This window comes from Buteo buteo, chromosome 3 (assembly GCF_964188355.1).
Source record: "Buteo buteo chromosome 3, bButBut1.hap1.1, whole genome shotgun sequence".
NCBI lineage: Eukaryota > Metazoa > Chordata > Aves > Accipitriformes > Accipitridae > Buteo > Buteo buteo.
In genome coordinates, this window is record NC_134173.1 from 2,937,241 (window position 1) to 2,949,684 (window position 12,444).

The following is a 12,444-nucleotide window of genomic DNA, read 5'->3' on the forward strand; positions in this document are numbered from 1 at the left end:
GTAAAACCACCCCAAAGGCTTGTGGCCATCCCTGGAAAAGCTCGAGTAACTCAGAAATCACAACAAGAATCTGTTATAATGGAAAACGTCACACGACTTCAATGCATGGTCACCATCCATTATTTCTACCATTTAGGTAACGATTTTCAGTAGGTCTCAGGTATTTCAGCTTCAAAAGTACACATCTCACCTTACAAACCAGACATTATATGTCATTTCCTCCAGTGACACAATGATTTGTTCATCTTCAGTATTACTCTTCAGGCATTGTTGTCTTTCCTTATCATACTCAATTTTCATTTTAAAAAAAAAGTAACGTTGGCTGGCTGATATGGCTAGAAGTAATTCTTTTCTGAAAATGAAAGGTAATTTCATTTTAAAACTCATTGTGGCATTTACCCCAAAGCTATTGAAATGTCTGGAAGGAGGAGGGGGTAAAATTATCTCTGTAGCTTCATAGTTTCATTACTATAAGTTTACAGAAAAATAAATAAACTTTAACAGCTTTTTACTATGGAAACAGGACATTTAGTCTCAGTGGGTATCCTGAGTGCTGCATTTTAAATTTGATTTTTTTTTTTTTATTTTTTTTTAAGGGCCTGTGGGGGAAAATGATTAGGATGAAAGGATAGGTCTGGAACTTCAGAATAATTTTAACAGCAGTTGCCAAACTTTTGAAGTCTCCATGAAACACAGCCTATTGGGGAGTAGTACTCTAGCGTTGCTGGCTAATATGAAAAGAATTATAGATCAACAGCTAAGATAACTGAACTCTGAAGAGAAATGCGATAATATTGTTAATATAATATGCAGAGGAAGGAGAAAAAAAAGCCCAAGTCTTATGAAAGACTTGGGGAACAGTTTACACTTTTCTAAAATCTAGAATTCATGAAGGGGCTTTAGATAAAGCTTCTTTGTGCTTGAAAGAAAAACACTAGGCATATCCTAAGGCTTTTGAGCTTGCATAGAAGTGAGATGCATAGAAGATGCTCTAGCAACGGAAGAACTTTTGTGCAATGTAACTGCAAGCCCATGATGCAGGAGGTGGTCAATGAAGTCAGTCCTCCAGCAAGACAAGGGCCATCCAGGGCATTATTTACCATCTTCCCCTTCTCCAGGTAAATTTTAGTCTGCTTGGCAGAAACCACAAGGCTACAGCTTTATCTGTCACAGTTTTCAAGTGAAAGCCAAGTTACTTCTGCAATCCAAAGCATCTGGGGGCTAGGGCTTTGAGAAAAAAAATCTCAAAAGCTGCAAACGTGCATCTGAAAAAGATAAACACAGGAAGCGTCAGAAGCACTATACAGGTGCTTTAAAACTGACCTCTCCAACTGTTCTTCTACCATAGCTAAATAGTCCAGTTGAAAAATACATTGTTTGAACTCTGCCTAGAGGAACCTGCTGAAACACGTATAAGTATTCTTTTGTTTCCTCACTTCTGTTTTTCTTTTCTTAAAAATATTAAGAAACTAAAATAAACAGAGAATCATAGAATGATAGAACAGCCCAGGTTGGAAGGGATCTCCAAAGATCATCTGGTCTGAACTTTCATGGGAAAGGAAGCCTAGATGAGGTTATCTGTCACTCTGTCCAATCGCATCTTGAAAACCTTCAGTGATGGGGACTCCACCATATCCCTGGGGAGGTTGTTCCAGTGAATGATTGTTCTCACTGTAAAAAAAATTTCTAATATCAAGATGAAACCTCTCCCAGTGCAACTTGTACCCATGCCACTTGTCTTTTTCATGAGGCTCCTTGTGAAGGCAGAGCCTCCGTCCTCTTTGTAGCAGCCCTTTTAGCACAGCAATACTCTGATGAGGTCCCCCCTAAGCCTTCTCTTCTCCAGGGAAAAAGACTGTAATGCACAGTACGCACATGTTACTTTAATGCACAGTATTAAAAAAAAAAAAAAATTCTGGAGCAGGTAGAGACTAAATAGTAAATACTAAGAACCTCCCCTTCTCCCATCCAGCCAGGCTGACTCCACAGCAGCCTACACCAGTCTAACTACTGGTTGCCAGAGCCTTGCTCTCCCCTTTGCAGCACAACCACCTCCTGTCCTTTGCACCAGTTCTGCCAGTCATTTTTTTCAGTGTAGCCCCTCCCAGCATACCAAGCCATCTCAAATTTTTCTTTTGTCTCATTGGTTTGATGGATTAGTGCACTGATTCAGCTCCAAGTGAGGAGGGAGGCCCCCAGAGTCAATGTAAAGCAGGAACCATTACAATCAGCAGCCAGAGGGATTTGTGCTGCTATTGAACTCCAACCTAATGTTCAGTACTGAAGTGCTCTTGCTGCTACCCACCCCAAAATAATTATTAGTAACAGGACAGAATCCCTAAACTGTATAATTTATGCTGTTATGAATTCATTCAAAGTTTAGGTCTTTGTTTTCTGACATTCTTATTTCTTTGTCCTCTATGCTCAAGTATGGAGGCTAATTTGGTAACATAAGCCATGCTGAAGAATCAGTGCAGAAGTCTAACACGGAACTGCTGGCTCTCCAAATATGTTGATGATAACAAATTTTAATTGCTTCAGAGTGTCAACTGTGTGTCAGCAGTTTCCCTAGGCCATTATTTACGCATTCAGTGTTTCAAATAACGATTTTACAGATAAGGAGAAGGAGCACTCATACTGTGGTTTCTGAAATGACAAATGGAGGTATCCTTTTGAGAACAAATATTCTGGGAGTGCTGAATAGTATTATACTGTCTTGGATTCAACAGGGAGAGCACTAGGGCTTTGTATCTGACATTTCATTTAAAAAATAGCCTGTGGCTGGGTACAACAAGAAAGAGGAAGGCTGTGCTTAAAAGTGTAAGTAATGATTCAGACACTTCTTCCAATTTCTTTTCATCCACTACAATATTAGTACCTGGTCAAGATACATATTTTTTTCCCCATTGTGATTATGTGTCTCTATAAAAGCTGAAACACAAGAAGTTTTAAAGTGACATAAAGAATCCAGTTGTCCCTTTCTATTCAACATTTATACGACCCACATTAAAATAACAGCCTATAGCATACAATAGAGGTACCTGAGTTAGATCAGATACTGAAGGAAAGGTTACTCACACCAATACAGAGCTCAAGGTGAGCTACACTGCCTTGTTTCTGGGGTTAAATCCAGTGATTGTCACATGCCTGAATAAAGGAGTCCTATCTTTAAGTAGTTTGCCCGAAGTCACAAAGGGCTGAGGCAGCTGCCATGGGAACCAAGCTGATGCTTTACTCACAGTGCTTAGTTGGTCTAACAGTGATTTCACTGTCCCTTGCTCAGGTCCTTAAGAATGGACCTGAGCTTTCCACGTCTAGTGCAAATGTCATCGCCTTCAACAGCGCTCACACTCAGTGGCCACACTATGAAACCAGCATGCTAAAAAATTAATAGCTTCACTCAAAGTCAATGTAATCTTAATTGCTTATATGAACTATTCATTATTCCTCATGATTCCTTTGGTACCAGTGTTGCCCCATCTTAAGTACTTTCTTTATAACTAATGAATGGTTGCTGCATTATTTTGCAAATTAAAAAAAAAACAAAACAAACAAACCAACCTTTTTTCTGGGAACAACAATAGCTTAGACCAGGTATGTGCATTATCGGTTCCATGTCAAAGACAAGGTTCTTTACTTCTCCTCTTGGTCACCTCTTCCTTTTCTTCCTAGCTACAGAGGAAAAAAACAACAAACCATACAGCATTTTAATAATGGAATAAAGTTCTCGAGGGAGGAAAAATAAAGCAGAACACAGTTCACAGACTGAAGAATAAGTATTGATCGTCAGAGTGAGAAAGATTGTTACTCCAGAAATAGTTCAGTTCTCCTTATGGAGCCCTAATTGAGAAAGGATTGAATAAGACCATATTTTCACTGCAACTTCTTTAAGGCACAACACTTGCCATTGGGTAAGAAAACTGATTTTTCTGTTTTTCTGCAGAAAGCATTACTATCCTTGTCCAGCCTTCCTATCCATCTGAGTGCCAAATAGAGGTCACTTTTCTACAGGGCACTTCATTCAAACAATTCTGTGTAGCAAATTGTGTTAAAAGATTGACATTTGGGCTTCACTGGGAAACTTGCTGGTTCAGTTCAGAAAAACAACTGATAAACTTGTACAATAATAATATTTTTGCTTCTGACTCCAACTAAAATCAGAACATCCAGGATAAAGAATAATAAAAAATGTTTTTCCCTCAGTTATCTAAAGTGTTCTGGTTCAAGTCTGTTTTGAATTTTAGATTTAAAGTTCAGGCCAGTTCTTGTTTTATCAGCACTGGTTCTTCTAGCTGTAAACCCTTTGATTCCTATGTGTCCAGGACGCACAGACAAATCCCAGAAAGCACACTAAGAGACAAACTGGCCAAGGGAAAGTTGTTTAGCCTCCTCTCCTCATGAAAAGGATTTTGTTGTTCTTCTCTTTGCACCTTACAATAAATTTTTTTATACAATATTCACATGTTGTCTTCCAGTGCTATTGTCATCCAGTATTCATACAGCTGCAATAGTATCTTCCCACTGTGTGCGTTCTACAATGAAAATTGCATTTCAATAAATCAATACCATATTTTAGGCAAGCTTCAACTCCCTGGATGAGCCAGAATGTCCCACTTAGTGTAAGAGCTGATTGACTGCTAACAATAGATTAGGAATTATGAGTGAAATCATTTTTAAAATTACATGAATTAGCAAAACTAATGTACTCCCAATGCACAAGTCTCCCATAGCTCTGTTTTCTAAAGCCCCTAATACAAACAAACACAAAATATATTTGATACATCAGGCATTTAGGAACACAATTATATTGGAAGACATCAGGTAAGTTATTAGATCTATTTTTCTCCTAAACAATACAGCAGGATTATTTCTGCATTCCTATAATATAAACACTGCTGGTTTCTCCTCTTATTTTTTATCCAGAGAAAACATTAGAAACATAGGTGATTAGGCCTGGAGGCAGAATTACTCTTAACAGAAAAGCATTTTAAAGATCAGTAATTAGCAAATTAAAAAAGGAACTTTACATAACAGTTCCTTTAATGGGTTAGGAATACTCTTGTGTAGTTTTATACATAGATGGCATAAATGCTACAGGAAACTGATAAATCAGTTGCACGCATATTTTACTAATGCACTTCTGTTTATGCAAGTACTGGTTTAGTACATATGTGACAGTTCTTCAGAGTAAAGCTGCAGTGATGTTTCATATGAACAAAACCAAAATTATCTGATATTTAAATCCTATGCAAATCAGGATTTAAAATTGGTCAGACAAGAGAAAATTTCTATTTGCTCATGTTGTTAAAAAACACCTGTATTAAATTTAACTGAAACAGTTTAAAATTGGCTAACAAGACACTAAGTAATTTCATGGTTGTAACATGTAGTATTTCAATTTCTGTAAACTTTTCTATGTAAAACTAGAGCATATAATTCTGTGGGAAAAAGATAATCATTTTTGTGATCGTCTGTATACATCTGTCCATTTGTCTACTGCTGATCCAGGAAGAAATCCATATTTTTGTGAACGTTGGGGTCAATAGTGAAGGTCTTCCTTTTGTTCCTCCAACAGTTGCTGACCCATTTTCACATGGGTGCTTTTCTTCCATCTCCTTTGGAAAAAACAAATGCCTTCAGCTTTATGTAGGACTGCTGAAAGAGGTACAAACACTGAAACTGGCAATGGTTGCACCCACAGAAAACCAGTCTGATTTTCTTCCTCTCTTCTTGTGCCATACACTGCTAAATACGCATGCCTTTTGCTCTGCTATGGTACACCAATTGAAAATAAATTTCTTGCTTAGGAGTGTCAGTCTGTAAATGATTTCTAGGACATGAGCTACACGTGGTGGAGAAGTGCATACAAGACCAGACAGAGGAGCTTTGCACAATCTGGACACTCCTATCTCAACGTGATGGGAAAGACTTGCTGGGAGGATGACATCTCCTTTGTGGAAAACTCCAGATGCAGAAGCAGCAGCTGAGACCTGACTAGTCATACCAATGCGAGCGTTTAGCCCTGTGGTGAACCAGGCCTTTGTGCCTGTCGTGGTTTTAGCCCAGCCGGTAACAAAGAACCACGCGGCCGCTCGCTCACTCCTCCCGCCCCCCTCCGGTGGGATGGGGGGAAGACGGAGGAGAGAGAAGGAAAAAAAACCTGGAACCTCGAGGGTTGAGATAAAGGCAGTTTACTGGGACAACACAAAGGAATTACAACAACAACAACGGTACTAATGAACGAGTATACAAAAAGAGTGATGCACAGTGCAACTGCTCACCACCCGGGACCCGACGCTCTGCCACTTCCCCCACCGAAAAGAAGGATCCACCCCCCCGGCCCGCTCCCTATATATATACTGAGCATGATGGCACATGGTATGGAATAGCTCCTTGGCTAGTTCAGGTCAGCTGCCCCGGCTATGCCCCCCACCTCCCAGGTTCCTGTAAAAATTAACTCTATCCCAGCTGAACCCAGGACAGTGCCGCAGTTTCAGAAGATATTGGCACCCCAGTTTGAAAACATTGCTCTGTATATACCGGAGTAGAAAAGAGCAATGGTTATTGCATGCAATTACGGGAAGTAACTGTGAAAAGGCTTAGCACTTATTTCAACAAATATGAAAAGCCATGCTGCAGTTACGCGGTTACAGTGATATTTCTGTTGCAGATGGAGTAGAGCCAGCATATCAAACAGTACCAGTTAGTCTTCACTGATCAAATTGCTGTACATATGTTGTTCCAAAACCTTGATGAACAAAAGCAAAAGTAGGTCTGCACAAAACTGCAGGCGCTGCCTGTCCGGCAAATTTTTGCAATGTTCTCTGCTGTTCTCCAGCTCCTGCATTTTGTGGTGAGAGTCCCTGGGCTGGGTGTCACTTCTAATTATGAAACAGTGCCTTGATGAAAATATATGCCAGCCTCGAGAAAATCTGTATGTAGAACAATGAACCATATCTCTAGAAACCTGTTGGATATCTCTGTTTCTTGTTAGGTCAATCCCCCACTCCCTTTTTTCCTGTTTATCTTAGGAGCTAGCCAGTGCATTTAGCAATACAGTCATAGATCAACAGTTATGTTGCAGTATTATTTTGTAAAATCAAGGAAAAATTAATAACTGCTTATAAAAACATATATTACCTTTGGATGGAGCGATTCAAGGAAGGTAAGGTTTATTTTCTTTGTGTCATATAACAATTAATAGACCGTATCTGAAATTCCATTGTTTGGGGGGTTTTTACCTGTTTAGATATGATCAGTCCTTTCACATAATGTTGGAAAGTACTAAGTGAAGGATTTTAAAAGTCTTATTAAAAATATGTGCCCTGCAAATTGTGTTTGCCTTATCCCAGGCATAATCAGAAAGAGAAATGAAGCCAAAAGTGTGTGGTCCTACCTAGTGCATTCATTGTCTGTGCAGCCATAGCAAATTAGCACCAGGACCCTGATGCTAGAAAGCAATTGTGTCTTTTCTGAGTATGGTTATAATACTACCCTTCACTTCTGTTACTCATCAGTAAGTCTGTCCCAGAAAGTAGTTTGGGTTATAATCTCTTACCTGTGCCCACTTGATGGTCCTATTGGAGAGGATAGTTGTTTACAAAATTATCTGCTTAAATTTTTCTCTAGCTCCCTCTTTGCCTGTTCCTTCTGCCTACGAAGTACATTTTGCTCTGTGCTCCAATTTATTTTTTTTTCCTCCTCTTGAAGAGCATTCAGATGGTGGAGGCTCTGTTGCACTCTTCTCTGCCTCACCCACACATCTTCACATGCTACAAAAAAGCAGAAATATGCAGGTTCCTTCTCTTTTCACAGTTTTTAGTGTCACTCTTTAAACGGTCAGCATGGAAGCCTAAGCCCACACAACCTGCAAAGAGCCAAAAACCTTCTCTTCACAACCGAACCCCTACCATTTCCTGACAACATACCCATGGCACACCATGCCTGTACTTTTACAGCAAGACGTAAAATATTTGCCATGTCTTCCATCTTTAAAAATAGCAGAGACTACCAAGGAGCTATCATTGCTTTTTTTAAAGCCTTATTCTTGGAATGGATACCTCTTGCTGACAGAACAGTTGTGGATAAGACTGACTTTTTTGTTGTTGTTTTAAATACTCACTTTAATCACTGTATGTAAGCTTGCCAGAGGACTTTTCCCTGAATTCAGTGAAATATAGAAAACAAGTTGCAGTTCAGCCGCTCGTTCAGACAGATGGATTTCTCCCACTACCTGGCTGAATATGCTGGTTGGAAAGCAATAGTCACTACATGTGTTATGTCAAGTGATCAGAGTTTCACACCAAGACTTTTTGCTACGGTACACTTTGTTTACCAAGAACCAGACTAATTGTGTTTTGGGGATGTGCTGAGAGCTATCTAAAGTGGGACAGGTTGAGGGAATCCAAAGTTGTAACCATGAAAACCTCTGATCAGCTGCTTTCCAAATTCTCCATATTTTATTTTTTCAGTTTAAAATTCAAGTGACTAGCTAGTGTCTTTGCACATGTCCATCCTTGATGGGGCAAAGCATTGAGTTCATCCTTGAAATTCAGTTTTATTCCAGAAACACAGCATTCTTTATCATATGCCCCCTTGAAGACATGTACTGTTAGGGCACACCTGATGTTTGGGGGATGCTGAGGCTTTTCACATACTGCAGCTGCAGCCTCCACTTCTACGGGGTGATGGAGGTGATGGAACTTCATTAAGGGAGATTAGTGGGTCGAACAGTCAGCCAGAGCTGGGAGATCCCCAGGTATACCCTTGTCGTCACCCAACCCCCTAAACCCACACAAGGCAGCTCCTGCTTGGGGACATACCGGCCCATAGAACCTCATCATCAGGTGAGTTCGTGTTGCGTGCTAAACCCAAGCCAGAGCTAAGGTTTCAGCCCTAATGTGACTCACAGATTTTTAATATTCTGACTCAGGACTTGGAATCCCTCAGAAGCCACAGGAGCCTGAACTCAGCAAGGCAAGATTAGTCACTTCTTTTTGGTAGTCAGCCTCAGGGCGCAGAACCAGCAGGGCAACTGCACGGGGGAAGATCAGCCAGGAGCCTCGGTGGTCCGGGCATGGGCCACGTCCTTGCCCACGGAACGCCATCCCCCCGGAGCCTGAGCTGGGGCGGGTGATGGTCCCTCCAGGCTGTGCCCCAGGCAATGACAACATAGGTCAGTGCAGGACAGTTTGCCCCAGCCTGAACTGAAATGGTCACCACGGGCCCCAAGATGGCCATATTAGCGCCTTCAGGGCCAAGAAGAGACAAATTTTGGCAGTTTAGAAGCTGCCTCCGAGCCGTTTGGCATCCGTGTGAGGAGAGTACCACAAGCAGGCGTGAGGGGGAGCAGGAGGAGGAGGTAGAAGGGACAGCTTGCTCCCTTTCCCCATCTTTCCCTCCATTTCTCAGCTCTGATGCTACCCCAGCAACTTCTGCACCGCCAGCAGGGAGCTCAGCCGGCTGAGCTCGATCCAGGACCCATGGGGACACCAACCACCGCTCAGGGGACTCACCAGGCCAGGTTTCACCAACAGTTGGACAACTTCTCTGCAGAGTTTGACACTGTGCCCCGAGGCCAGACAGCCAAGAATTGGGCTCTGCAACACTGCGCACCTGAACCCTTTTTGGAGCTTGCCTACAGTGATTTCCAGAAACATAAATGGTGGGCAGAATGGTCAAGTCATTCAGCCATCAGTGACACATGGAAGTGATTTTGGTGTCTTTCCTTTTCCCAAATAAAAATAAGAAATGGTTCTCTTAGCTTATTTTCATAGACCTTGAGTTTTACTGTGCAAAACTATTAATTGTGCATTTTCTGTGCACTAATCACTGCTATTCATGTAGCTGAACTCAGGGTGGATAACCAAACTAATGCAAACTGAGTCCGTATTTAAGAACTAGAAAGATTGTTTCCATACACACTACTGTACAAAGCTTACATTTTGACAAATGAGGCAAATTGATCAAAGTCGTTAAATAAGTAAAATTGTTTTTCTCTTTTCCTCAAAAAAAATTAAACATCTACAAACAGCTAATTGGCTACTTCTGAATATAATTTTAGCTTTTATCTCTAATTGAAATTCACAGTCTAACAAACCCCATCTAGCAGGAAAATTAGTGGCTTATAAATATATTGCACTGTTATTCTCTTTTAGGAAACAGTGTATTTTGGTAGTGTATCATGGGCTCTCACTTCATTACTGGGAGCCATTTTCAAGAATTTATTCTGCCACTAGCGCAGAGAGAAACCCCATCAGCAAAGAAAAGCACCCTTCATCCTTATACAAAACACAATATCAAAGTCTTCCTCTTCTTCAATGTTCTTTGTTAGACCATACCTAAAGTCAGAGTTATTTTTAAAGTTACACAGGAACCTGATTCTTAGGTCTACTCTCATAAAATTATTAAACAGAATTTTAACACTGATGTATGTATCTCATCTAAACAGCTTGGATTTTAAATTGTAAATGTAAAATACTTAAAGCAATACTCTTAGCAAACAATTTCTCAGTAATCTATAGGTTGAAATATATCCACATAAAATAGCTGTTGAATAACTCCAAGGAATGAAAATATTCTGGGAAGAAGTAATCATTTGCTTACAATTAATGAACAGTAGAAAGCTCTGTATTTATGAACAGATTTGTTTGCTGCAAATAATCCTCCTGGATCTAATCAAAAGATACCTATCTATTTTCAGAGTATTTCAGGTGACAGTATACAAAGACAGGCCATGCTGTTTCCAGGCCCTTTTAAAATGACAGAGGTTTTCAATTCAAAATAATAAGAGATTACACTAATTTCAATGTAAACATAATTCAAGTCTAATATGACAGGAAGCTATTTTAGTTCCTTCTTTCTTATGCAGTACAGAGGAAGTAGAAACCTCTGTTTTATGGAAGAGAAAAAGAAGCAAATCCACTAGTCAGGATTCACTAGCAAGCTTCTTGGTATAGTGGCCTTTAGCTGTCACAAATTTTTCAGTGTGTGGTTTAAATCCATGGACTTCTAAGGGAACAAATTAAAGTTCTGTCATTCCTTTTTCCTGGCCTGCTTTATTTCCTTTGAGGTCTGTTTAGGGTCCTATAATCTTGATTCTCTTACATGGTGGGATTCAAGTTTATCAATAACCATCTGTAGCTGTCATTCTGTTTCACGGTCCAAATCTAGCTTCTCAAATGCTAGTCCTAATGTTTGCTGATTTATTTTCTTTCATTTGCAGTTCTTGCTGGGACTTTCCTATTCCAAGATCAGGCAGAAAGTAATGTCTTTGATGTTTTCAAAGGTTGGAAAGATATTTCTCCTTCCAGCGTTCTGAGTTTCATTTGAACACACGGAGGGAAGTCTGAATTTTGTAGGAGAGTTATGTAGACAGTGAACCACTTGAACCAAATAGTCCTAAAATGTTTAGCAAATACAACTTTTCCTGGTTTCCTACATGCTTGTTTGTTGTGAAATTATTAATCCTTTTGTGCTGTGAACAGAGTTTTGAAATGAAAATCTACAACCATCATAAATGTAACCCACCAGTGAATGCATTCTGGTCTCTGTTCCCAACCCACAGAGAGCATGTATCTATAATCTTCCCAGCAAGGTAGCTCAGGGAAAGGTGGGAATTCAGAGGGCTTCTTGCCAGGTTACAGTGGCTGAAAGATCATTTACACGAACAGGACATATTATAGCCTCTGTTTGCATGAGCGTCCCAAGGTTATGGCAGGCTCCTCTCCAGTGTAACTTTCCTGTACCTAATCTTCCTTTGACCTCACTGAGATTCAGCACTGCAACACATTTTCTGTGCATAAAAATACACTTTCTGTGTGGTAGGATGGCATAGGTCACCAAAAGTGATGTCATGAGGCACACACTTTACTGTGCCTCCCTTTCCAAGACCACCACCACCAGCTTTTACAGACACTTCACCCAGTTTAACATGGGCACATACAGCTATAGTCCCTGTAAAAAACTTCACACAGGATTCTAAAAGAGATCACCCTTTCCCCACCACAAAATGTACTAGTCTCGGCAAAATAATAACTTCAACCTAAATTCCTATTTAACTTTTCCACTTTCTCTCTATGCAGCTTCCAGTTTGCTTTCCTAACCAAGGGGTCACTGTATGATCAAAGTTAACCTAATCTTGGTTTATCTGGTTGAAAGGACCACCTTTGCTCCAAAATTTTATCAGCTTCTGTATAGGGCCAAAGTCCTATAATCACCAATACCAGATCTGTTCAGTACAAGAGCTGAACAAACATGATCTGAAGCAGAAGTGAGCACATTTTTATCAAATTAGCCAACGGACACAATGCAGAGGTGTACCTTTATAGAGCATTAAGACATGTGGCAGGTTGACACCAGCCAGCAGCCGATCACCCACACAGCTGCAGAAAAGATCTTAAATGCCTTAAAATTAGATTTGCTCTGTTTGCTCAAACCACAGTC

General features: G+C 40.3%; 1 long non-coding RNA gene across 1 annotated transcript; it reads right to left on the reverse strand.

The window, feature by feature from the left end:
* Window positions 1-256: 256 nt before the first annotated feature.
* LOC142029417 (uncharacterized) lies at window positions 257-7,638 on the reverse strand. Its single transcript, XR_012649911.1, has 3 exons — window positions 7,559-7,638; window positions 3,562-3,672; window positions 257-352 (listed from the first exon to the last, which is right to left on the reverse strand). It is a non-coding gene; the product is annotated as an uncharacterized LOC142029417 (long non-coding RNA).
* Window positions 7,639-12,444: the final 4,806 nt, after the last annotated feature.